Source organism: Sus scrofa, chromosome 4 (genome assembly GCF_000003025.6).
Source record: "Sus scrofa isolate TJ Tabasco breed Duroc chromosome 4, Sscrofa11.1, whole genome shotgun sequence".
Taxonomy (NCBI): domain Eukaryota; kingdom Metazoa; phylum Chordata; class Mammalia; order Artiodactyla; family Suidae; genus Sus; species Sus scrofa.
Genome location: NC_010446.5, coordinates 52,367,630 through 52,391,956, shown reverse-complemented (window position 1 = coordinate 52,391,956; position 24,327 = coordinate 52,367,630). Strand labels below are relative to the sequence as shown.

Sequence of the window (24,327 nt, the reverse complement as noted above, 5' to 3'; positions counted from 1 at the left end):
AGTTATATATATATATAATTTTATATAATAAAATATATAATAAATATTTAAATATAATCTATACAATAATGTATATATAATATATAACAAGTATTTTAATATATATTATATAATATACATAATAAAAATATATATATTTTAAAGAATGCATCCATTCTTACTGTAGACTACAAATAGGACAAAAGGAAGCAGAGGACACAAAGATACTATAGAATAAGATATTTTAGTTAGATATAAAGAAATGTTTCCTGGTGTGGAAAGTAATTGCACATGGGAAGGATTTATTGAGTGAGGTTATGGGATTTTTGGAAATCTTTAAAAATAGAATACCTTTCTATCTCTCTAGGGAAGTATGTGATATGCCGGCAGGCATTGAGTGTGGACCTGAATTAGATTCATTGCCATGGTTTTTTTCACACCAACAATTCTATGAATCTGCAGAGGACAATAAAATTGGATAATTCTCACTGTGTTCTTCAGGGACTCAGGTTTTCAGTCTGCTTTTTCTAACAGTGAATCAGGGCCAAAATATTGCCTTACATTCAACAACTTTTCAAATACAAGAAAGAAAAAAAAACCTGGAAAAACACAAAATGCTAGTGTTTTGCCATTAAGAAGCGGTGTTTCTTGAAGTGGATTAGTGTTTCTTTTCTTCTAGGAAGAAGGAACGTGATTTGGGTCCTAGTGTAAGTGCTGCTATAGGAAAATCTCAAATGCCTATTACACTGCAGTTCAAGGAAAATCACATTTACTGTGGTTTGAGAGCACATGAAATAATGAATTGTGCCTCTAATCTGGATGACAAAGTTAGTTTTACACATGATAAGCCCCATTCCTCACTTTGCATGAAAATATTCCATCAGACCTCCTTAGGTTTGGTACTTCAGACCCCTGGTATCTGTCCTAGTACACCAGTACTCAAGACTGTGGCTGTACTGGAAATGAGACAGTGAGCACCCAGGTCAGAGCCAGAGAGAACCAGGAAGTTGGGAAGGGGCCCAGATACACTCACTAGAGAGGCATTGGAAGGAATTGGGCAGATAGGAAATGGGGACAAGAGAGATGAGCTTGCGTGCATGGAGGATGGTGTGGCTGCTTCAGAGCTGCACTGAATCTAGTCACATATCCTGAACATCAAAGAAGAAATCCAAAGCTACAACTTGCCTGAAAAGCCAATGACTAATTTTTTTTTTTAATCCATTGATGTAATTCTTAGTCAGGTTTAAAATGGAAAGCAGAAACAGGTCAGGCTGAGTCATACTCACAAGGCAAAATTTGGGAGAAGCAGGAATCAAAGCCTGGAGACAGATGGCATTCTAAATCTGCAGAAAACTGTGCTTGAGAATAAGCCGAGCAAATAAACAAGGAAAAATAGGAACTGACCCTGGAAGGAGAATACTCTTAAGGGAGAGGAATGGGTGAGGAAGTCAAGATAAAATTTTCTGTGTGAGTCTTTGCCAGAGAGAATGTCCTTATTTATTTATTTATTTATTTATTTATTTCTTACCCCCTGTCTTTTTAGGGCTGCACCTGCAGCATATGGAAGTTCCCAGGCTAGGGGTTGAATCAGAGCTATAACTGCCGGCCTACACCATATCCAAGCAACACGTTTGTGATCTATACTGCAGCTCATGGCAACCCCAGATCCTTAACACACTGAGCAGGGCCAGGGATCAAACCCGGGTCCTCATGATTATAGTCAGGTTCATTACTGCTGAGCCACAATGGGAACTCCAGCAATGTCCTTTTGATAGGAAGCCTGATGTAGCAGGACACGCTAGCTGTGTAGTTCTGAGCAATATAACTTAATCTTGTTCATCTGTAAAACGTCAATAATAATTCTCATCTTCCAGGTTTTTGTATTTAAAAATGGAACAATTACTGTGCCTAACAAAGCAGTAGGGAATCAATGAACACTGGTATGTTGAAGCTTCAGTGGATGGAAAGTGCCTTTGGCATTCATTCATTCATTCACTGCATCATTCATTCATTTGGTTAATAATTCTTGAATACATACAGAATGCCAGAGAGTCCTGGAGGCAGAGGAGACAATCAGGAGATGGTTAACAAAATAATGCCATTTGTAGCAACACGGATAAAACTGGAGGTTCTCACACTAAGTGAAGTAAGTCAGAAAGAAAAAGACAAATACCATATGATATCACTTATATGTGGAATCTAAAATATGGTACAAATGAACCTATTTACAAAGCAGAAATAGATCTTAGACATGGAGAACAGACTTCTGGTTGCCAAGGGGGAGGGGGAGGAAGTGGGATGGATGGGGAGTTTCGGGTAGATAGATGCAAACTCACATTTAAAATGGATAAGCAGGATCTCCTTGTAAATCTATTCTAAGTTGTGTCTGATAAGCCCAAGCTCCCTGCTGAATAGCATTGAGAACTTTGTCTAGATACTCATATTGCAACAGAAGAAAGGGTAGGGGAAAAAATGCAATTGTAATGTATACATATAAGGATAACCTGACCCCCTTGCTGCACAGTGGGAAAATAAAACAAACAAACAAAAAAACCATTCTCTATATTAAGAGCATCTTATTACTTAGGATCTCACTAAGAGTCAGTCAGCAGGATGAATGTAACCTCATGATGAGGACCACAAATAAGTTAGGCCATAATATCAGTCCCATGGTGTAGAAAGCTTACCCTAGAAATTGAAAAAAACATTACAATACCTTCCGGCTTTTGTAAATAACTCAGAACTGAAGAAAAACACTGATTAGCCCTTAATTTAATTAAAGAAACTTAAATTTAAAAAAAATAAATAAATAAAATGGATAAGCAATGAGGTCTTGCTATACGGCATAGGGAACTATATCCAGTGTCTTGGGGTAGAACATTGTGGAAGATAGTACAAGAAAAAGAATGTGTATCTGTGAATGAGAGGGTCACTATGCTGTACAGCAGAAATTGACACAACACTGTAAATCGACCTTACTCTAATAAAAAGTTTAAAAAAGATTTAAGTGAGGTACAGAGAGGAATTGCATGAGTTGTATATTATTTCTTACTGGGATCATAACGATTTCAGACATCTCAACATTTCACGTGCTTCTAATTATTCTCTCTAGAGGGCTTTCTTCCTCTCTGGATGATAGCACTTTAGCCAGGCTCACAGTAAGTGAGGTGCTACTAAAGGCTTTCATATATATAATATATATAAATTATATTAGACTTTGAGTAGGAAAGCAGAACCAGCATGAGTAATTCAGACTAAGGGATTTATTTATTATGGGGATTAAACATTGCACAACTGTAGGAAACACTGGGAAAATAAAGATCTGAACAGGAGTGATTAGGGGATCAGAAAAAAAAAAAAAGAAGAAAGAAACACTGTGGAAAGCCAGTACCTAGGCTTGCGGTGATAGTTATATTGTCATCAAGTCAACTGGGAAGATGCATGTAAAACAGAGATGAAACAAAGACAAGCTGGAATCCATGAGCACAAACTGGAACCCACAAGGAAAATCTCCAGCCTACTGGGACATACTGGAAGCCACACCTGTCTGTTACTATATCTAAACTCGGTGTTATTGTGTATCTGCTGAAGAAGGTTGTGGCCTTCACCAGGAAACATGCACATGCACCTCACGTGGGGCATTGAGGAACTGAAAAAGGATGAGAAGGGTGACTTTGGATGAACTGCCATTTTGGCTGCTTTCCTGCACCAGCAATGTGAACCATCAGATCAGCCACACAGTGAGTGAAATGCAGCAGCTCCTGGGGTCTTGCACAACCCTCATGGGTGATGCATTATTGCTGCCTTCCAAATATATTCCTGTGTGGCCAACCTAACCTAATACCACACAAGAAAGGGAATTCTGGGAGATTCACTTTTCAGCCTTGCTGGCCTGGCACAGTGCAAAACTACCCTTGAGAGAGGGAAGAGCTTTCATATCATTATCCTTATAGACTAGCTCCCCGCAGTGGGATTCCATTTAAACCTGTCTGCATCTGTGAGGTAGAGGAGGAGTTGGGAAGAGCAGAGCCAGGTAAATCAGGAGAGGTGTCCAAGAATCACTTGGGGACCCCTTTTTAACTGCTCACCTCTGCTTCCATGTCTTCACCTCCTAAAGCCCTGAGATTTTAATTATGGATTTTGATTTAGAGGACGAGAACTCACTCTGCTACTGCTGGAAAAACAGAGCCTAGCGATTACCGACACTGGTGGAAATGCGCTCCCTCTGGTCCCTCTGGTATAATAAAGATGAGAACTGCGTTTGGTATTCTGTAGTAGTGTTTGTTTTTACTAATGGATTCTTGTCTCCTTAAAGACAGGAAAAGAGTCTTGTATAACTTTTCTTCTGTCCTTCATCATCCTTTTAATTTATGTTTAGTCTTGTTATGCAGTAACTCTCAACTCTCAAACCCAGATGCCCTCAAGGTCCAGACATACAACACAAATGTGAGACCAAAGAAAATGGTGGGGGCTGAGTGCCAAAACTAGAGTAGCAGTAACTTTACCTAAAGCTATCCAAATGAGTGGGCAGGGGTTGCCGAGTGAGGGAGAGACAGAGTGAGAGAGATTGATAGGGAAGAGACAAAATAACAAGCATATGCCTTTTCCCCCCTACCCTAGCCCCCCTTGATGAGTTATAGCTGGGGAACCTCTAGATGTTACCTGCCATCACTTCTGAGAAAAATGTGGAGCTTGCTCTTTTCATATATAAAGTTTTCTTTTATTAGTAAGAACATAAGGCTCACTTGATAGGATTTATATTAAGGAATCAAGTATTGTGGATTATACTGTGACCTGCAAATGATATTTATAAGTAATCCAGATATCTAACAGCTTTGACAATAATCCCCTAATGGAAACTAAAATGAAATTTTTTAAAATTTTTTTAAGTTTTATTGAACTAGATTTGATTTGCAATGTTGTGGTAATTTCTGCCATACAACAAAGTGATTCAGTTATACATATACACATATCCACTTTTTTTTTCAGATTCTTTTCCCATTTAGGTTATTACAGAATGTTGGGTGGAGTTCCCTGTGTTATACAGAAGATCCCTGTCGATCATGCATTTTATATATAATAGTGCACATATGCCAGTCCTAACCCCCAATATTTTAATATTTCAGTGAAGTAGCATATGACCTACTAAAACAGCCCTTTGCTGCAACTTATTGAAATAAGTTGGGAAAAAAAATAAGAAGTGCATTAGTATATAACGTTGTATTATTTATTATTTCCCGCAATGAATAAAATGCTGGGAATTTAATAACTGATTTGGTACCAAATAAAGTATCATTTATTGTCATGATTAAATTAGGTTACTGAAAAGGTAAATGATCCTGAAATAATGAAAATAAATGAAATTTATGTTAGTAAAAATTCTGTATGTTATGATAAATCTTAGTTTTCATACATACTAATTTCTAAAACATTGCATTGCACTTTTAAAATTTTACAAACAATACTTATTAGGAAAGTATATTCTACACTCTTTCTTCAGTTGATTTTTATCTAGTTGCTCAGATTAAGCTTTTTAAGTGTTGCTAAACCATTACATAAGAAAATGAATATGTTTTAAGAGAAGTTAGCATACAGTTCAGAAGTCTCCCATACATGGGATGCAGACATTTAGAGAAAAGTCTTATTTTCAGCTCCAAATAAATAGTTTTGAATTCTTTTAACTTTCTCTGTATACACTTGCATGCCCCATGCCTTTCAGTGTTCAAACTTCCTCTGGCAGTGAAAGACACCATTAAACTTTCATAGGTAATAAACTGGTAATGACAGCTGGCACATGGTTGGTACTTTGGAACTGTTGGCTGATAAACAAATAAATGAATGCTAATGCATGAGTGATTTCCACCCTTTGATTATTAACTAGTTTTACTTTTAATGAAAACTATCTACTAGTCAGTTATTAAAATGCATTGCCGTTTGGGAGTTTTCAGACACATTTTATGCTTTACATAAAGTTCCACCAGTCTTTTCTTACATATTGAAGACACAAATATTTCTCTCATGCATTCATCCATTACCTTTATCATTTCCAGCTAGACACTACGTGTTTTTCTTTTTCAGATTTTATTAATGACCTATAAATCAATCTTCTTCTGCAGAATCAAACAGATTTACAGTGTTGCAAAACTAATGTTGGCCACAAAAGTCAATACCTTGCCTCCAATCTATAAGCCATTTAGATAACAAATTGATGTTAGCAATTATAACCCAATTTATATCATACATAAAAGATAAAAATTGAACAGTTAAAAAGAAATTATTGCCAGTGGAAGGTACCAATGATAGAGCTTAGAAATTTAAGGTAAATTTATTTTGTGAAAGCAGTGAGGTACATACAATGGAAAAAGAATGAAGCTATAAGGGTCAGTGATCCTGTGTGTTAACTCAGTACTGACATTTTATTAGTCAGGGTTTTTGGTTGCAAACAGCAGAGAGCAAATAAGAGTTTTAAATATGAAAGGATTTTTTTTGAAGTGATTAGCCCATAGAATTAAATGGAATGCCTGAAACAACAGATTTAGAAATGGTTAGGAGGCATCTACTTGGCAAAGTCCATGCCTTTGGAATAACGGCTAGGATATTTATGCTGCTGGTACTGGACCCCACATTGACCCACTGACACTTTTGGCACTGATACCATACATGAGTGCTGCACTGTGGCTGTGGTTATAGTTGAACTTTTACTTTCCTAATTCTTTGTGTCACTTACTCTAGATTCATAGTCCAAGATGATGTCTTCTGGTTGATGGCCTGATTCTCATGTTTATGCTCTATGCCTGGAACCGGAGAGAGCAACTAATTGCAGTTTTCTGGTTCTGCTCTGGTAGTACCACACCAGACCCCACCTCTAACTAAAAGATATAGGAAAATAGAATTTCCAAAATTGGAAGTATGAATTGTATGTATGCAAAAGTAAAATTTATATGTATTGGAGTTCCTGTCGTGGCTCAGCAGGTTAAGGATCCAATGTTGCTGTGAGCTGTAGCCTAGGTTACAGATGCAGCTGGGATCCAGCATTGCTGTGGCTGTGGTGTAGGTCTGCAGTTGCAGTTATTCGACCCCTGGCCCAGAACTTCTATGTGCTGTAGGTGCAACTATTGAAAAAAAAATATGTACCAAAATGACTAATGAGCACTAAAACCATTAAGAAGCTATGTGATCTTAGAGAACATGTAATTCCACTTTTCTGGATACAATTTTTTCAAACTTACAAAATAAACACTGAGAAATCCATAATATTATCTTAAAACAGCATAGGTTTTAAGTTTGCTTAGGAAGATAATGCAAACACACTGTGCAAGCACAACCAGTGAGGTTCTGGACCAGTGATGGTGAAGTGATAGCATGTAAGGAAAATGTTTACACTATTTGATATCAATATAACTAGTTAGTTGGTATAACTAATGATATCAAAGATGGGGAATTTAGGGATTAATCAGCTCATTGCCTGAGTGATGTATATAATTCACCACATATATGGACACCCTAATTACAGCCAGATATTAGTACTTTTAAGGCAAACTTTTACAAGTGGTAAACAGGATGTGAGATTTGGGGACTAGCAGGAAACAGACTTTGTGACAAAACATAGCTGTATTTCAGGTTATTTACAGCAGAAAGTGAGGCAAACAACATTGTGGAATTCAGGGAGAAACACTCTATAGAAATTCTCTTGAAAACAAAGCCACCTACATGGTTATTGAAGAGAAATGTACCTCATATAGTGTACCGTTATAAGTTTAATAATTTTTCATGTCTTTCAATGTACCTTACGTCTGTCAAGAAAAAAAATACTATTTTCCAGACGCCTTAACAATACAAAGATTAGAATCACAAGTCAAGTATTTTTCAGAGTATTTTGATTTTGAAAATTTTGTTACAAGGCATAATAGACTTTCTCATATCATTCCTCCAATAAGAAATAACACTTTTTTTAAGGAATTCCATTAAGTTCACTTTAGTATTTATTTATTTATTTATTTCTATTTATTTTTCTTTCACTATACAGCATGGGAACCAAGTTACACATACATGTATACATGCTTTTTCCTCCCATTATTGTGTTGCTATGTAAGTATCTAGACATAGTTCTCAATGCTACACAGCAGGATCTCATTGTAGATCCATTCCAAGAGCAATAGTTTGCATCCGATAACTCTACGCTCCCGATCCTTCCCACTCCCTCCCTCTCCCCCCAGGCAGCCACAAGTCTATTCTCCAAGTCCATGATTTTCTTTTCTGTGGAAACATTAATTTGTGTCCTATATTAGATTCCAATTATAAGTGATATCATATGGTATTTGTCTTTCTCTGTCTGACTTATTTCACTCAGTATGAGAGCCTCTAGTTCTATCCATGTTGCTGCAAATGGAATTATGTTGTTCTTTTTTATGGCTGAGTTGTATTCCATGGTGTATATATACCACATCTTCCTAATCCAATTGTCTGTTGATGGACATTTGGGTTGATTCCATGTCTTGGCTATTGTGAATAGTGCTGCAATGAACAAATGGGCGCATGTGTCTTTTTCAAGGAAAGTTTTGTCTGGATATATGCCCAAGAGTGGAATTGCTGGGTCATGTGGTAGTTCTATGTATAGATTTCTAAGGTACCTCCATACCGTTCTCCATAGTGGTTGTACCAGCTTACATTCCTACCAGCAGTGCAGGAGGGTTCCCTTTTCTCCACAACCCCTCCAGCATTTGTTATTTGTGGACTTATTAAGGATGGCCATTCTGACTTGTGTGAGGTGGTATCTTGTGGTAGTATTTATTGGCATTTCTCTAATAATCAGGGACGTTGAGCATTTTTTCATGTGCTTGTTGGCCATCTATATATCTTCCTTGGAGAACAGTCTATTCAGGTCTTTTGCCCGTTTTTCCATTGAGTTGTTGGCTTTTTTGCTGTTGAGTTGTATAAGTTGCTTGTATATTCTAGAGAATAAGCCCTTATCCATTGCATCATTTGAAACTATTTTCTCCCATTCTGTAAGTTGTCTTTTTGTTTTCTTTTTGGTTTCCTTTGCTGTGCAAAAGTTTGCCAGTTTGATTAGGTCCCATTGGTTTATTTTTGCTCTTTTATCTGTTGTCTTGGGAGAATGACCTGAGAAAATATTCATAAGGTTGATGTCAGAGACTATTTTGCCTATGCTCTCTTCCAGGAGTTTGATGGTGTCTTGTCTTATATTTAAGTCTTTCAGCCATTTTGAGTCTGTTTTTGTGCATGGTGTGAGGGTTTATTCTAGTTTCATTGCTTTGCATGCAGCTGTCCAGGTTTCCCAGCAATAGTTGCTGAAAAGATTGTCTTTTTCCCATTTTATGCTCTTGCCTCCTTTGTCAAAGATTAATTGACCATAGATGTCAGGGTTTATTTCTGGGTTATCAGTTCTGTTTCATTGGTCTGTATGTCTGTTTTGGTACTAGTATCATACTGTCTTGATGACTGTGGCTTTGTAATATTGCTTGAAGTCTGGAAGAGTTATGCCTCCTGCTTGGTTTTTGTTTCTCAGGATTGCTTTGGCAATTCTGGGTCTTTTGTGGTTCCATATAAATTTTTGGATTGTTTGTTCTAGTTCTGTGAAAAATGTCATGGGTAATTTGATAGGGATTGCATTGAATCTGTAGATTGCTTTGGGTAGTATGGCCATTTTTATAATATTAAGTAGAAATAACACTTTTATAGCACCTTTCATCCTAGGCCACTTCAGTATCATTAGTTTTTTCCTGTTTGCTTATAATTTAGTTAAGATATCTAAGCAAATATGTAATATTGAAAGGACTCAAACCATAGCTTTTTGAAAAGCTATGTTTCACTGATTAAAAGTTTTTTTTTTGTTTTTTAAAAAAAGATTGTGTAACCAATCAACTATCACCAATTCTTTGAGCTTAGGGAATCACTTTTTCTCTCCACTTTTTGGTTTTCTCATGTGACAATAGAGTGTGTATTAAATGATTTTTAAGATCACTCTCATCTCTGAAACTATGTAATTCCATCATACTACTCCTTATTTCAGCAAGTTAGAAACCTATGCTATATGCAGAAGTTGTATTGAGTTGATGTGTCTTGATATAGTTAACTCTCGTCTTAAGAATTTGTAGCTGAAGACGGGAAGTTCAGTGTGTACAAAACACAAATGTCCATGTAGTGTACAAAACACAAATGTCCATGTAGTGTGTGGATGTGTGCTCCACCACTCTTTCAGAAAGATAAATACAGATATAGGTGGGTAGATCTCTGTATATATTATGTGTATTTTTTTAAAATAGGTTGTAAAATTTAAAAAAACTATTTTATTTTATTTTTTGTTATTTTAAAAAAGTAAAATGTATGTTTTTAATTATGGTAACATCAGTCATTCTGTGGACATTTATATTTGTACTGCTACAATTCCTGATATACTATCTCTTATCTAAAACACTGCAATAAGTGTTCTGGAATTTATAATCCGAAAGGTAATATGATTCATATACCATGTTTTATATAACACCCTCAGAAGAATTTGAGCAGTAACCCATAATAAAACAGATTAATATTTCTACATGGAAATATATTTACCGTTAAGATCCCTCTGGTGGCTCAGTGGCCTAAGGATCTGGCATTGTCACTACTATGGTGTGGGTTTGATACCTGGCCCAGGAACTTTCACATGCCATGGGTGTGGCCAAAAAATAAAAGAATATACTTACCAGTCACAAATAAACATTGCAAATGAATTTTTAGCATGTGCATGTATTATATTTAAATAAAATCAAGATACTATTTAAAAATGAAAAAAAAAGCAGAATAGTGAATTTAGAAAATAAAACTTTGATGTTTTGAAAAAGTAAAACAGGCAGCTTCACATCAAGTTCATGCCTAGTTCACCAAATTAGTTTGGATACGGTTAGATTTTGACGTCAGATAAATTAGAAAATCTTTAGTTTTAAGAGATTTTTGGACTTTACCTCTGTGCATTATGGATTTTGAACATGTTTATGAGTGTTTTGTCTGACCAGAAACCCATCTTTTTGGAAACAACTTTTGGATTTGCTTCTCTTCCAACTATTTTGTTTTTATTAATTGTATTGGGGCATATAGTTGATTTACAGTATTTTATTGGTTTTAAGTTTATGGCAAATTGAATCAGTTATATTAATATATTGTATATGTATATATTCCTCTTCCCATATAGATTATTACAGAACATTGAGTAGACCTCCCTGTACTATAGACTAGTTTCCTGTTAGTTATCTCCCCCTAAATATAATAGTGTGCATGTGCCTGCCTCATCCTCCCAATTTATCTTTCCCCTTTCAGTTCTGCCTTTGGTAACCCTGTGTTTGACCTTGAAATCTTTGAGTTTGTTTCTGTCCTGCCAACAAGTTCTTTTAATGACGTTTTACTAGATTCCACATATAAGTGATATCATAAGATATTTGTCTTTCGCTGTCTGGCTTACTTCACGTAATATGATCATCTTTAGAACTTGCTGCAAATGGCATTATTTCATTCCAGCTGTTTCACATTGAAGCTTAATGGTGTTTACAGGCCACATTTCTTGCTAGACATAGTTGCTTGGCCCACCTGGGGCCATTTAACTCCAGCTATGACGATCATGTTTTTCCTTGGGATTTTTAAATTAAAGCAAAAAGGCATGAATGCATCTGCCACTTTCTCTCTGGTGGCAGAAGCTTGAGAGACATGAGAAGCCATACTTTTGGTTGTAGGAAGTTTGGCCACACAGAGAGAAAATAAAGAGAGCCTCTATGGAGATGCAGGAGTGAGAATTGAAGAGTGCCCTGTCAGCACTGCAGTCTCTGGTGCTTGTTCCTGAAGCATCCCATTTGCAACCCTCACCTTTGCAACAGCTGTGGTGCCCATGGATTTAACAAACCCATATATGTTTGTTTATCTATAATAGTTTGATCTGGGTTTCAGTTATTTTCATCTGAAAGATCTCTAACCAATAATAGAAATATCTTTATTGAACTGCAGATGTTCATTTGACATCTGAGCATTTCCATTTGTCTTAAGAGTCCTGCAGAGTAACCCTGTTGCCCATTAATACTTCCATCTCTGAATGGCAAGCCTGTTTAATTATGGTTCATGCTATGGCAGCAACTTAACTCTGAAATCTCCTTTGCTTAACACAATGGAAGTTTGTTTCTTGTTTACAGTACATCCAAGTCAGGTAGCAGACAGATCTGCCTCACATGGTCACTCATGAGTCAGGCTGACAGAAGTTTCACCATCTTTTATTCACACCATCCGGGGGAAGACGGCCTCCTGGTCACCGGGGAGAGGAGGAAACTACTGAAGGATAAAGCGCTTGCACTGAAATACTTGCGTCATGAGTGACACATACCATTTCTGTGCACAGCCTGTTGTCCAGAGTCAGTGACTCCACTGACTCAGAGGAGGCTTGTGGTGCTGAGAAGTGGAGAACAAAGTGCATTGGTTATTCCATGAGCAGCATCCACAATGTCCTCTTAGCATCTAATAAAATCTAGACCGAAGAACTTGTATCAAATTTAACAATCCTGATGGACAGAGCATTTTTCTTTAAAAAAAAAAAAATGAATTGTTGGAGGTCAAAGGAAAAGAGATTGACTGAGAGTAGCTTCGATATGAAACTGTGTGCCAGATTTCTGTCAATAAATGCTTCTGATTGGAGTTCTGGGTTCTGAAGTTATCTCTCTTCTTTGACTCCTTCCTGTCCAGTTTAGTCATTGCCTGCAGAGCTTCTGATCAATGTTAACATGATAGATGAAGGGAATTGGGAGGGATGGGGTAGAAGAGTAGGTTGTGGAAACATTTCCAGGAGAATTTCTTCCCCTTGAATCACTAGTTTTACTTTCACTCAAGCACATAACTTTACAATTTCTTTTTTTTTTTTTTTTTTTTAGGGCTGCACCCATGGCATATGGAGGTTCCCAGGCTAGGGGTAGAATCAGAACTGGAGCTTCAGCTGCTGGCCTTCGCCACAGCAACAACAATGTCAGATCTGAGCCACATCTATGACCTATACCACAGCTCACCGCAATAGCAGATCCTTAACCCGCTGAGCAAAGCCGGGGATCTAACCTGCATCCTCATGGATGCTAGCTGGGTTCCCTACCAGTGAGCCACAATGGGAATGCCCTGCTTTAGATGTTCTTAAATCAGGAGTATATTTATTTTGAATCTTTTAACACTGCAACTATCAACTAGCTGAATTACATTCTAAAAGAACAGGGAAAACAAATGATACAAGTGAATAGAATATATTAATCTCTCACATAAAGCTTTAGTTATAGGAAAGCGCTCTTCTATTAAAGTACATTAGCCCATAGCAAACCATTAAAAAAATATCATGAATTCTCTTCGTCCCAACAAAATCTATTTAAGCATTCAATCAATTAATATAATGGATTAAAATAGAACATCATTTTGGTGGCACAGTTTCAAAACAGAAGGATTAGAGATATTCAGATACTGAACATTCAACGCAAGCTCTGATTTCAGCAGGGAGTCTTATTTGGCCATTCTTCATTCTAATTCCATCAATTTCAAATTTCATTAACAGCAATGGGACACAAAACATTCCAACAGTGATGCTTTACAAAACCCTGCAAGCTTTGAATAATATTGGTCTTTGTCATCATGTTATTTCTAAGTGTATGTGCTTATATTCTTTTGCTAGAAGGAATGACTCAATATTTCTCCCAGGGGGCACTGAAGAATAAGTTTTAAAAGACAATGAATATTCAGTTTTGCTATGTATAACAGAAATATTACTTAATCTGATTTAACTTGATTTTGTATAAAATTTGGTTAAGGAAGAAGACTAAGATGAGTACTTAACCTTCTGAATCTACTGCTGAAATAATTAGATTGCCAAGAATGAGAAGTTATTACTGGAGTTCCCGTCGTGGCTCAGTGGTTAACGAATCCGACTAGGAACCATGAGGTTGTGGGTTCGATCTCTGGCCTTGCTCAGTGGGTTAAGGATCCAGTGTTAACATGAGCTGTGGTGTAGGTTGCAGCAACGCGGCTCGGATCTGTCGTTGCTGTGGTTCTGGTGTAGGCCAGAGGCTGCAGCTCCGATTCAACCCCTAGCCTGGGAACCTCCGTATGCCGCGGGAGCGGCTCTAGATAAGGCAAAAAGACAAAAAAAAAAAAAAAAAAAAAAAAAAGAAAAAGAAAGAAGAGATTATTACTTTCACATAAATGGTCTTTTCAGAATAGCTAGAACTAATATGGGAAGTTATATACACAAGCCCCGCCCCTCCCTGCCCTCCACACAACTGTACATGCATAAAGAAATATTTTGTATTTGAGTGTACACAGACCATGAATAGTGTAAATGGGGAGCCATGTGATTTGTTCAATAAAATTAATGTTTTAGATTGGTAAGGGACAGAAGCAGAAACAAAGGAAACCAACGAAAGTTCTAAGCTTCAAAACAGTAGATGTTCTGTAAGTGATTAGAAAGGTAGAATCTTCAGTCCTGCTGGATGTGGGTGGTTAGCTCCATGTACTAGAACTTGAATAGTTAAATTACAGATGGATAGATGGTCACACTGTGAGTAAGCAAACTTGTAGAAACCTGGCAGCAGAATGAGGGCAGTACCATTTAGTCACTTCCTGGGAATTAGGAGGTGAGGTTTGCTCTGTGATCAGTAGGTTAACAGAATATCAGAGGTTATAAAACAAAGCCTCAGATTATCAGAGGTTGCAGAATTGCTTTGTTTCAGAGAAAGGAGAGAAAAGGAGTCCTACTAATGAGATTGTTATTATTTCTGGGTAAAAAATTCTCCAAGTGCTGCTACTGAAAGATTAAATTATTAGGCAAACACAACCTGGTCTATGATGTTGAGAATAGAGCTTAATTGTTCTACTCCTTTTCCTCATAATCCATTTCTCTCATGCTTTTTCACAGAAGCCCACTGATTTTGCATTATTTTTAATTTCTTAAAGTTCTCCCAGAATCTCTATTTCTACCGTTGTCTCTTCCCCTGTTAAAGGAAACATCTTCAATTCTATTTTATTCAGTAGTTTACTATGTGCCAGGAGCTAGGCTAAAAACATTAATCTATTTAATATTATGTAGTAATATTAGGTAGATAATAGGCATTGACACTGTTTTTTTTCCTCACTGTAAAACCTATCTGTGGACAATGTTCTAGGAGGGGAATGATTAGATTTTTTTTTAGTGGAAATACTTAGTAATACTTAATTGCATTATATACTCCTCTTTCCAATGAACAAACAAAAAACAAAAACACTACCCATAACTTACTACCTTCTTATTTTTTTCTGTATCACATATTTTTTATGATTTTGATAGCAACTATAGAGAAAATAAAGCAATGTAAGACCTCTGGAGCTCAAATTTAGGAAAAATGGAAAATTAATACAGAGTAATCATTCATAATTACATAGAGGAAACTTTGGACATCTTATTTTAAGTAAGTTTACTGGATGCTAAAGACCAAATTCCTAAGGAGACTCTGAAACAATGTCTCACAACAAAAAAATCATTAGAGATGGTAAAAACTTTAGATTCATCAGTAATTTGTAAAACCGTTCATAAAGGTAAACACTTTGAAGATGTTAGTCTTAAGGAATAAGATTCTTAAAAAAAATTAAAGCTGGTAATTTTTTTTCTTTTTATGGCCGCACCTGTGGCATATGGAAGCTCCCAGGCTAGGAGTCAAATCAGAACTGCAATGCCGGGTCCAAGCCACATCTGTGACCTACACTGCAGCTTGAGGCAACTCCGGATCCTCCATCCACTGCATCCTCACAGATGCTATGTCAGGTTCTTAACCCACTGAGCCAAAGGAGGAACTCCAAAGCTGGTAAATTTTTGATTTTGATGAATTCAGGAAACACACAGAATTCAGAGCTGTGGACGTTGTAAACAACACTATATGCATCCAGCTTAAAAGACACTTAACAACTATGTGATTAGCAATAGAAAAGCCTGGATAGAGTATTAAGTTTTCTACATGAATTTTAAAAACATAAAAACCAAAAGAAAAAAAAAGCCAAAAAAATATTTAAAGTGTTTGGCAGCAACTGAAGTAATGTATATATAAACCATGCTAGAGATTTCACGATATGGAGGAGGAGGAGTAACGGTGGAGGTGTGGTCCCTCTTGATTGCTAATAGAGTGAGTCTGGTATCCCTTTAGAGATCCATAACTTCAAAGAAACATCACATGGTTGACTTTTGTGAACATCCTTAACTATTATCTACCACTGTGGAAAAAGAAAGACCAGGCATTTGCCTTTTGAGAACCTTGGCAGATAAGGGGTGGACAGCTGATCACAAGCCTCCTCCTGGTGTCTGTTGAGTCTGGATGTATCATTAAGGAATGGGAATCATTAAAAATCTATTCTGCATGTGGCAGCAGCAGCAGCAGCATCCTGCGTAAGGTAGTGGAGACGGGAGCAAAGGAGCCAGAAACAGTTTAAAAACAGCCTTTGCGAGGTCATCTTGAGTGTGGTTCTAACCACCAGGCTTCCTTTGATTTCTGAACATTTTCAAGCCCAAATCACCCTTGTGTCTACTGATTTCTTTGAGCCACCCATCATCTACCCATTAAAGTTATTTTCTGCTCAAGATATACAGGATCATTCTCTATTTCGGGTCATTGAGAATCTTGACTGCAACCCATGGACAATATCCCAATACGGCAGTGGATACAAATTGTCCCAGTCTTGACTGTGAGCCAATGATTCTCTATTATTCTGAGCTTCTTAAAGTTTAGAATTATAACCAACCATAAATGTAGTGCTTGCATTCTGGAAGAGAGCACATAGTGATATTTAATAAATACCTCTTGAATGAAAGAGTGAAGTAGGCATTTTATACAAAATTCAGTGAAGTTTGATCCCCACAGATTCAAAAACCTAAGGCTATTTTACAGAACACTCTAAAGCTGGGCAATAAGAAGCTAGAGAGAGAGTTACTTAATCACATTTTTGTGAGCATTGAGCACAGGACATTGATGGTGTAATGGTGGTAGGTCAATATATGCCACATGCTTTACTAAAGACTCTCATTTCTAATGATTTTGAATCAATTTGCTAATAAATATTGTAATACACGGTAATGAACATTCAACTTAATTTGCTGAAGTAGTTATAAATAGTGTACAAAGATAATTTCATCCAGCAAAGGGTTTTGAAAATAGCCAAGAGTAAAATGTGAAGCCCTTGGCCAAAACGTACCCACTACTCTGTGATGGTTAATGTACCAGAATCCTGGTGGATTGAGCAATGAGATTGCCATCCCGTCAGACTTCAGGAAAGACTAGTGATTTTCATTTTCTAATCTCACAACCTGGTGGCCTAAAACAAACAGAACAGATTAAGGGAAGGTAACAGTTCCAGAGAGGGGAAGGCTTTTAGAACTCTTTGAAGAAATAAGTAAATATGCTTACAAGGAAACCGTACCATACATAATGTATTTGCAGCTTGGAGAAGCCCTTTGTAAAGTCCACACACCAAAGATTATTTAAAATTTAAGTCACTGTAGGATGGCTTATTTTGTCATGTGTAGAGAAATTGACTTACAGGCAAGAAACAAGGGATGAAGCAGGTGCATTTTTGTATCGGAAAAATGTGTACTAAAGCTCAGTACTGGGAATAATTCCATTTTATATTTTTACAAAAGCTCTGACAAGAGTGTGTTTGTAATAGGCAGGTAATACTAAGATTTCCAGGTATGCCAGAAATATTTCAAGTGGATTCGAAATAAAAAAAAGGAAATTGTAGGTGAGTTTATTATCAATGAATATAAAGTAATTCTTTAGAAGCAGGCATTTTGTGTAAGTCTAGAAGGTTGCTCTTTAGCTACCCACATCAGAGGCAATTACTACAATATAGTGTGTCCTGTGACAAGGAGTAAGACAAAGAACCCCTGATCATGGAGAGGCTGGCATGTAAGGAATGGCCTCTCTTGTCGAGGAAGCAGCATGATTGTTAAGTTGTCAAGATTGAGCCTCAGATAACTGGAATGAAAGAAATTTAATTTTTCAAACTTGGATACAACAGAGTAGCCAAATCAGTGGAGAAATGGACCAAGGTTAGAACAGAACTCACTGCAGATTCACTTCACCTTGATGTTAATGAATTTCTCCATTTCTTATTCATTGAGAGCATCTTGCTATCTTTCTGATGAAAGTGCATATTGGTTTCTGACTTTGGGGATTTCTGGATTCTGCTATTTAGCATCATTGGCCCTGATTAAGCATACAGGTGTGTAATGGGGAGAAGCTTTCAGGCAAGTCACTTTACCTCATCTGGAGTAATATAGCAAACTTAGACCTTAGATGGAAAAAAAAATACAGAGAATCTGAAAAAGGGCCACTGAGAGAGAAAAAAATTGTATAATTTTCACATGGAAAAAGATGCAAAAATAATAGTATTTTAGGATTAGGAGGTAGATCGAGTTATTCATGGTTGGTCCTGACAGACGTATAGTCCAAATTTTTGAATCATTTGTGAAAAACAATACATAAGTGGATTCTAGACTCTTTATAAGTATTATGAAGTATTTATAAGTGGTGTGTATAAAAGTACAGTTTATTGAAGGCCTTGGAGTCTGAATCAAGTGCCCTAAGTGAATTCCACAGGCAAGTTTGGGACACATCGACACATTAACATATATAGTGTGTGTTTACTTTATGGATTTCATGACCCTCAAAATATAGTGCAGGCTGAATAAGAAATAGAACTTTGAATTTAAATAAATTAATGGGTTTCATAGTTACAGCTATAATGGGTTATTAAGAGGAGCTGCATTGTTGCTTTCGAAAACAGGGTTAATATTTTGAAGTGACATTAATAAGGGGAGCTATGTTTTCCCACAAAACATTTTTTTTTTTGTAGTTAATACCACCTTTCATAGTCTGAGGCAGTAAGAAATTAGTACTCTTCTGTTCTCTAGGGGGTGTGGAATCTTACGTCTTTAAGAATAGGTTCTGTTTCAGTTTCCTTGAACTCCTGAGACAGTCTTTTTCCATACTAACACTTTGCCAAAGTTTCTTGTATTTTATCCATCCCCTCCTCAGACACAGCCCACTTACCCACTTACTGTAGGATTCAGGAAGCAGGATTGTTTTCATGTTAATAGTTTTGAATACAAACTTTCCAAGAAAGTCAAAACGCCAAATGCGCAAAACCAGTGTTGGCTGATTTATGAGTAATCCAGAACTCCCCAAAGGTTTCAAGAAACAAATACAGATGACCAAGAGAAACATGGATTTGAACTGAAAACTTCCATATGCTGCTGCAGGTGCAGCCAAAAAAAAAAGAGAGAGAATTTAACAAAGCACTAAAATTATTGGCTGAAGGTTGCCACCCACATGGTGCTTTTGAAGTTACATTTAGTACAGTAGCCTCTTTCTAGGACAAGTTATTTTGAGAATTTCTTTCTTGGATTGATAAGCTGTATGTTGTTCTTAATTATGCTCAAATAACTGTAATCAGAAATAGATTTTTACTTACTTTACCTTCATGAGAATGATCGTGTCTCATATCTTTGAAGACATATAAAACACAATATATGTTCCTTACATAGATGCGGCATCCCTCTAAGAACAATAGATGAATTTGGAAGACTGGAAGGTTGGCTTTCATAAAATCTCACAATGGTTGCAACTGAGTTATTTATTTATAAAATGGGCAAAATGCATTACTTATAAACCATAGCTTTTTGTAATACAGAGCAGAGTCTAGACATATGATAATTGAATGGCTCCTACAAGATTTGGCTGACATGCCATGTTGAGATAGTAACTCTTCCTTGAGACACTTCTGTGGCTTTTTATTTTTACTGCTCTCCAGAACAAAATAAAGCTCCCTACTCTGCTTTGAATTCCTAGTAACATGGCATGTGATTCTTTGGCATCATGGTTTATTGCTTCAGGTAGAATCCTAAAATTTTTCCATTTATTGAGTGCTTATCATAAGCCAAATCAGGTGTTCTAGCTCCAAATTTCCATCGTTTTCCTCTATACAGTGAACTGCTGGTGGTCTGTGAACTTGGATTTCAAATTCAGTTTTGTCCTTGGAAGCTGCCTGTTTTCTCAGTACTCATCCTGCTGTCAGCTGCTGCCTGTTTTCTCAGACTCAGCTCTGTGTTCTGTGGGTATGTCCCTGATCACTTTTCTTATTTAGATCAGGCTTCAGTCTGGAATATGGAAATTTATATTTGAGAAGTACATTAAAAGGAACAAATCTAATTGTCTTCATGGGAAATCTCACTGTAGGAGGCATTGGGAAGATACTTAACTATTTATGTAATCCTCCAATGGATTTGTTAATGATGATTTAATTGTAATTATTATCAATGATAACAGTGGTGAAAGAGGTGATCAAATTAAGACTAGATCAGCGTGTTTTTCACTGGTTTAAAAACAGTGTTTTATGTCACCTTGACTGATTGTACAACTTTCACTCGCACACGGTGAGGTCAAGAGTTAGTGCTGTACATGCAAGTGTGGCCCATTAAAGAGTAATACTTCCTCAGAGTTCCTGTGGCGGTGCAGTGGAAACAAATTCCACCAATAACTATGAGGCTGCAGGTTCGATTCCTGCCTCGCTTAGTGGGTTAAGGATCTGGCCTTGCTGTGTGCTGTGCTGTAGTTCGCAGACGCAGCTTGGATTCTGCGTTGCTGTGGCTGTGATGTAGGTCTACACCTGTTGCTCTGATTCGCTCCCTAGCCTGGGATCTTCCATATGCCTTGAATGTGGCCCTAAAAAGCAAAAAAAAAAAAAAAAAAAAAAAAAAAAAGTAATACTTCCCAGTGTTTGTATTCCTCCTCCATAGTGTATTTATGTGTGTGTGTGTGTACCTGATGTCAGCTTTAATAAATACAACTTGAATAAATTTAATGACAATTTAAAACATTTCCACAGATGGCATTTCCACAGTTGCCAGTTTATAAATTAAAAATTTCATCTAAACTACTCTCCTTCATGGTCTATGAAAATATGCCGTAATTTGCTTTAATACTGGTTGATTAATGCTAGAAGATTTACATTGAGAATTCTCATGAATGTCCTGATTTCACAGGATATTTAGCTAGTTGTGTTTTATCCATTACTCCATGATATAAGAAATTTTAATGTTGGCAGTCTATATGTTTCTCAAAAGATTAGATAATTTATTGCTGTAGAAAGGATATGCACTTTGGTGTCAGGCCTCTGTTAGAATTCTGGCTCTGCCCTATTTGATGTTGAGCAGGTTACTTAATTCCACCAAAGCTTTGGTTTATTTATCTGCAAAATGGGACAGATGATGCCTACTTCATAGACTTATTCAGTCCTCATTTCCAATCCATTATCGAGTCTTTTTATGAAGATTGGTACTCAGTTTTCCTCTTTTAACCTACTAATTAAATAAATGTTTCTTTAGAAGATTTTCTCACGTTGAGTCATGCTCTGACGACAATATTGCTTTATCCTCTTTTTACATTCCCATTTGCGTTCTCTGTAATTGTTGGTGTGATTTTTTTTTTTAAATCTTGTATCAGATCCCTCCATCTCTCAGTGTTTGACATTGTCCTCAACTCTTCCCCACCTTAAAATGTACATATGCAATAAAAGGTGTTCTTGACACTCTCTCTTCCCCATATTTCAGTTTCATTGTCTTTCCACCTTCTTCAATTATTTATCCTATTCCATTTTTGATCTACAGCTTCTTTTCCACTACTTCCATATTCTCTGCCTCCAAACATGTTTGCTCCTGTTCCCTGCAATTCCTTCACTCTTCATTTACACCAGAAGTGGTCCACCGATTTCTTTATTTAACATCAGATATTTTTGAAGGAATAGAAAAGGCTTGGTGCTCAGGACCTCAACCCCTCCCCTCACCCCTACTTAGTATACTCAAACTGCACTAAAAGTTTACCTGTGAGCTAAATACTAAGTCAGTTAACCTGTTTTCATCTTCCCTTCATTTTAATCTTCCTGATGCATCTAACATGGTCTGCTGTCTTCTTGATATAGTTTTCTTCATTAGTTTCTGTGACAGTATTTTTCTTTGATTTTCTTTATATCTATGTGATCATGATTTTGTAGCTTTCTTTCTTGCTGTTTTCCCTTCTAAATATTAATGAATTTATACATAGGAAAAAACCTGAAAGCATTTTTTTGCAGCATTAAAGGTCTGTTGATTACATAAACATCTTTGATCATTGGAAATGTAATTTCTATCTAATGTCATTTTTAATGCCTCTAAATTATAAGTTATATGATTAACTTAATATCATCAAAAATTGGCTTTTTTTTTGCATTAGAGATGTTTTCACTCTTCTTTTTTGTCTCCATAATGATTTGACATAAAATGTCAAAAAGTGAACGTATGCTGGTTAAAATACTTACATTTGGGATGGGAATTAAATATCTGTTCTTCCTCAACATTAAACTAGCACTGGTATAAAAAAGTTATTGCAGTGAAGTTTTCTTTTAATTGAAATATGAGTAGCATATCTCTTTTGAAATAATTATTCTTAAAATTGTCTTTATTTTTTTCCCATGGTCTAACATTGCTAATTAAGTCTACAAAAATCTGTACATAGTACATGCATAAAGAAAATGCCTCAATAAGCAGATGTTGTATGATGGTTGGATTATTAAACATTTGCTAGCTAAATTCAGTATTACTGTAAAAATTTATAGAAGTAACTTAAATTAACATAATTTATTTGTTCCCACAGTGAATAACCAAAATATTGAAGTTCTTCAGGCTATTTTATATAGTTATTAGGGTCACTGTAATTATTTATTTATATTTAAAAATTAAATGATTTTAAGCACACAGCGTTTGATGAATATAAAAATATATACCGTTGAATTATAAATCATCTTCCTGCTAGTTGCCAACTTGAAATGCCAAGCATTTCACTAATCTTCATATTTCATGTCATGTAGAACCGTTTTATGGTCCCTATGCTACCAGATGGAAAACAGCAATACTCATCAACTGTTTAAGCTTCATAAAGCAAAAGGTGTTGTTTCATTTGTTAGTTTGTTTTGCAATAAATACTGATCAACTCTCCGTTCTTATTTTATTCTTTGTGACTTTACATGATGTTAGGCAGTCAGCACTCCCCACTGAGGGTATTTATTGGGCTTCTCTGTGCTGGAGACCACAAGCTCAGTGAGGGCAGTAGCAGACCTCTTATTTGCCATTATAATCTCAGCACTTAACATCATGTATGGTGAGCATGAATTTTGGATATAGTTAGTAATTAAAAAGAATTCACCCTATGTCTTTATCACTGCTTGGCACCTGAGGATGTCAGAAGAATATTAAAATACATTGCCTCCTCTTAGAGGCCATCAGCACAACTAGAGATGCAAATTAATAAATGTACATCAGTATAAGACATTATATAATTAATACTTGGCTTGAATTTCACAAAGTATAAATCATGTAGGTATTCATTAAAGTGGACCTTCTACAGAACAGGGGAATCATGGAAGTGATAACTGAGTAAAGTTCAGAGAAGAAATATGTGCAAGAAACAGGAGAACTTTGGTTTCCACATGATTGGAGCAAGACATTGAGCACTTGATGGAGGAAAAATCATAAAGCCTTGGAGGTGCGAGAGGATGCAGGGCTCCTTGAAAAGAAAAGAGAGTGTTTCGAAATTGGGTAGCATTTATGTGTTGATAATAAAGGATTCTGAAAGGCAAGTAAAGCACTTTTTTTTTTTTAGAAAAAAAGAGAGTGATCTAATGAATATTTGTAAGGAAAAGAATCACTTGATGGTGTCTTGCAGAAGCTAAGGCAAGTTATAAAATGGACAGACTGAAGTACAGTGTGAAATTCAGTGAGTGAATACCTGGGATTTATGTAGAGACAGCATAAATTAAAGGAAGAAAAAGATGGGTGTTGAGTTCACATAGGTTAATTATGGAATTCCTATCAGGGTGCAGTGGGTTAGGAATCCACTGCCGCAGCTCAGGTCACTGCAAAGTTGTGGGTTCGATCCCAGGCCTGGCACAGTTAAGGGATCGAGGATCTGGTGTTGCCACAGCTGTGGGGTAGGTCACAACTGCAGCTTGGATTTAATCCCTGGCCCCAGAACATCCATATGCCACAGGTGTGGCCATAAAAAAGGGGTTAAAAAAGTGGGGTGGGGTGGAATCCCATTGTGGCTCAGCAGAAATGAATCTGACTAGCACCCATGAGGACACAGGTTCAATCCTTGGCCTCACTCAGTCTGTTGAGGATCCAGCGATGCCATGAGCTGTGGTGTAGGTCACAGACATGGCTTGGATCCTACAATGCTGTGGCCGTGGTGTAGGCCAGCGGCTACAGCTCTGATTTGACCCCTAGCCTGGGAA

At 36.7% G+C, this 24,327-nt stretch overlaps 1 protein-coding gene across 16 annotated transcripts in view; it reads left to right on the top strand.

Annotated features, from left to right (window-relative positions):
• RALYL (RALY RNA binding protein-like) overlaps nucleotides 1–24,327 on the top strand; it is a 774,288-nt gene that overhangs the window by 167,703 nt on the left and 582,258 nt on the right. For 3 of the 16 annotated variants that reach the window (XM_021090625.1, XM_021090631.1, XM_021090621.1), the window contains one exon: nucleotides 19,991–20,119. The exons of 12 other annotated variants lie outside the window; for them this stretch is intronic. The gene's annotated coding sequence lies outside the window, so the exon portion shown is untranslated. Of the gene's footprint in view, nucleotides 1–14,115; nucleotides 20,120–24,327 lie in introns of those variants that run through there. One more of the 16 variants, XM_021090632.1, reaches the window with a different exon arrangement.